This window comes from Magnolia sinica, chromosome 11 (genome assembly GCF_029962835.1).
Source record: "Magnolia sinica isolate HGM2019 chromosome 11, MsV1, whole genome shotgun sequence".
NCBI classification, from domain to species: domain Eukaryota; kingdom Viridiplantae; phylum Streptophyta; class Magnoliopsida; order Magnoliales; family Magnoliaceae; genus Magnolia; species Magnolia sinica.
In genome coordinates, this window is record NC_080583.1 from 71,063,399 (window position 1) to 71,066,815 (window position 3,417).

General features: G+C 40.6%; 1 non-coding gene across 1 annotated transcript; it reads right to left on the minus strand.

The window, feature by feature from the left end:
- Window positions 1-954: 954 nt before the first annotated feature.
- On the minus strand, window positions 955-1,027 carry TRNAA-UGC (transfer RNA alanine (anticodon UGC)). Its single transcript has one exon. It is a non-coding gene; the product is annotated as a tRNA-Ala (tRNA).
- Window positions 1,028-3,417: the final 2,390 nt, after the last annotated feature.

Genomic DNA, 3,417 nt, shown 5'->3' on the forward strand with positions numbered 1-3,417 from the left:
GAACATCCACCGTTGAAATAACTGTGAGGCCACTGATGTTTTGTATCTAGCTAATATTTTTGTATTTTCAATTTATCCCTGAAGGAATGACCTTATGAACGGTATGGATGGCTTATAAACATCACGGGTGGACCGGATTGAGGTTTCAACTGTAGGTATTTCCTTGCCCACTTGAGTTTTGGATGTGGCAAAACAGATGGACGGAGTGGATTTAGCAGAAACATTACGGTTGGCTCCACCTTGCTTCTGAGTTCCTGCACAGGGAGCCCCGGGCAATCCGCCTCTGTGGCTGTTCCGTTATGCGACGTGTACGGTTGAAGAGTCACCGCAATTTTTAAGATGGCAGCCGACTATCATAGGATGAGCGGCATGAATGAAACACATACATCATGGTGGGGCCCACAGAGCACCGACCACCAGCTACGGGGCTGGTGGCAGGGGGAGTAGCCAATCCGTTTCCCTCCAAAGGAAGAATAAAGCGCAAGGACATGCAGATGCAGGGGATCCTACGTAGGACAACCAGGCCACCGTCAGTTGGGTGCCAAAGATGGACGCTCCTGATGTCTAAGATCATATCATGAGCCATCTTGGCCGTCCACACGTAGGGCCATTTTATAAATTTTTTTTTTAAAAAAAATAAAATTAAAAGAAGCCTAAATGGTCAATACTCAACGGTAAAAGACTAGTGTCTAAAATTATAAAATCATAATATAGGCATCCAAAACGAATAAAAAATCAATGGCTAGGATGACTGGATCCCTAAAGATCATATCTTAGACATTAGATGGACGCTTGTGGTGGCTAAGATCATATCATAGGCCATCTTGCCCGTCCACACGCAGGGCGTGTTTACATAAAAGCCTAATGTTCAACCCAAATAAAATAAATGGTTTAAATGGTTAGGACGAAGGTAACCATAATAAACATTAAAAAGAAAAAATCAATGGTTTAATATGGAGATGCAGGGGATCGAACCCTGTACCTCTCGCATGCAAAGCGAGCGCTCTACCATTTGAGCTACATCCCCGTGTCGAGGTTTTAATTAAAAAGATAAAACCTTTTTCTAATCTACATCATTCAAGTGGTGGACCTTTCATTTTGTGTTTCATTTATACAACGGTCAGGATCCTCCATTATTGAAGATATTTTAGGCAGGTATCATCAAGTCAACCGTTTAGATCACCGAAACATGGCCCCATATGTGTGTTACTAGGCCCAGTTACGGGATGTCCATTTGAAGATTGTGTACCAGTTTTCATCTCAAAAGAATCTACTTATGGGGGTCCATATGAACGGCTTATATTTCACATTTGCCCATAAAAATTCAATGGTAGGTTTTTAATCCCCACAATATGCTTCACTTGAGCATCCGAACTGCCTCATTTCTTTTTACATAAGGATGGCATGATGGGGTTGAAACTGTCTTCCTTAAGGGGATAACTACTCCGAATCCACGAAGCACATGCCTCGAATCCACGATGGAAAATTTAAAAAAATAGAAATAATTCTAAAAAATTCAAAATTTTATTGGTAGATAATAAAAACAAATTTACAATCTTGAAATAGTAATATCAAACCGTAGAAGAAGTTTCATAATCAAACTCCAATTCAGACTCTCTAAAATTCATAACTTACTATAAATAGTATAAGTGTCCTATTTGGCTTAATTATGTTATTCTCCTAACTTTTCTAAGCACTATTCACGTTAGACACAACTCTAAAAATCAAAGGATGAAGAGTTATAATCAAACTAAAACTTACTATAAATAGTAAAAACAAAAATAAAATAGATTTTCGACTGTCGATCTGATGGAATCTTGTAAATTTGGTGTGGCAACCCGGTATAGCCGGGTTGGTTAGCTAAAGTAGCTTCTCCTACCCAAAATCATATATGGTATGTCAAGTAACTCATTTCGGTTTGTGAAATATGTCTGTTGTAAGGTTCTGATGGTCCAGACCACCTCCGCCTCTGATCGAGCCTTTTCTGGTCAATCCTAGACATGAAAGTGTCTATGACCCGCTTTACATCAGTCCCTTCCACTTCAAAAGAACTCGTCTTCGAGTTCTCGTCCTAGTTCAGTTAATGATAGTCGGTTAGGTGCGCCTCGTAATGATACTCAGATCAAAAGTTATGGCTAATTTATGGTTCAGCTTCTTTTGGTCCAACCATGTTAGGAATGTATCGGTACCACATCCTATATCAGACCCCTCCACTTGGAAAAAAACTCATCCTTGAGTTACTTAAGAAACTTCGCTTGTGATACTCAAATAATTTCTAGCATCGATGTTTATCAGCCTTTTCTTTGTATCTTACATTAGGCTCTTGAGCTAACATAATACATGTACTTATGCTATCCTTAACTTAACTAGTATGGATCAATTCCTTCACTTGCCATTGCAGAATATTGCACTCTTCGGATTCATCCGATAGTGAGGACGATTGGGTAAACTGGACTTGGGAACAAGGTCGATATGGTGCTGAATATCTCACATGGGAGGCAATCCATTGGGTAACTCTTTAGGCCAAATTTCCTTGAATTCATTCAACAATAACTTTAAACTTGGAGGAATGTTTAAGGGTTCCGATTCCTTACCCTTTACCACAATGGCATACACCTCGTCGGTTTCTTTGAATTCCTCCATGAAATCCTGAATGGTCAGGAGGGAATTCCCCTCCACTTTAAAAGCTTCAAGGTGGTTCTCTAGTGTCATAGGGGCAAGGATCATCTTTCAACTGTCTTTGACAAAGACATAAACATTGTCTCGTCCTCGGTCGGTCGCATCACGGTCCGATTCTCATGGTCGACCAAGTAACATATAGCATGCTTGTATGTCGATCATGTCACAAAGTACTTGATCTTTATAATTTTTACCAATTGAGAATGAGATGGTGCATTGTTCGGTTACTTTGGTCTCATTCACATTTTTTATCCAGCTAATCGAGTAAGGGGAAGGATGCATTATCTCAGGTAGCCGCAACTTGTCCACCATGACTTTTGAGACGATGTTCTCGCTACTACCATTGTCTATGATCACATCACAGACATTGTTGTTGACAGTACACCATGTACGGAATATATTGTACCGTTGTGGATGCAACTCCTTCCATGAGGTGTACAGTAATCGCCTCACGACCACGATTTTTTATGATCTTTGGCCGTCTATTCTTCGTCACTAGCTCCTTCCTCAGTGGCTTGCTTATCTTCATCAAAGTTAGAGTCTTCTTTTGCTGCATCACCTTCAATGCCCCATTCGTTAATGTTCAAGTGGGCTACGTGGCATTAAGGGTAGGTGTTTAATAAGTGACCCGGTTGGCCACAATGATAACAAGTATTCGGCCTTGGCCAATCGTAAGGATTTGGAATCTTAATCGCGCCCGCTATTGTGGGTACTATACGTTGAGGCCTAAATGGGCCA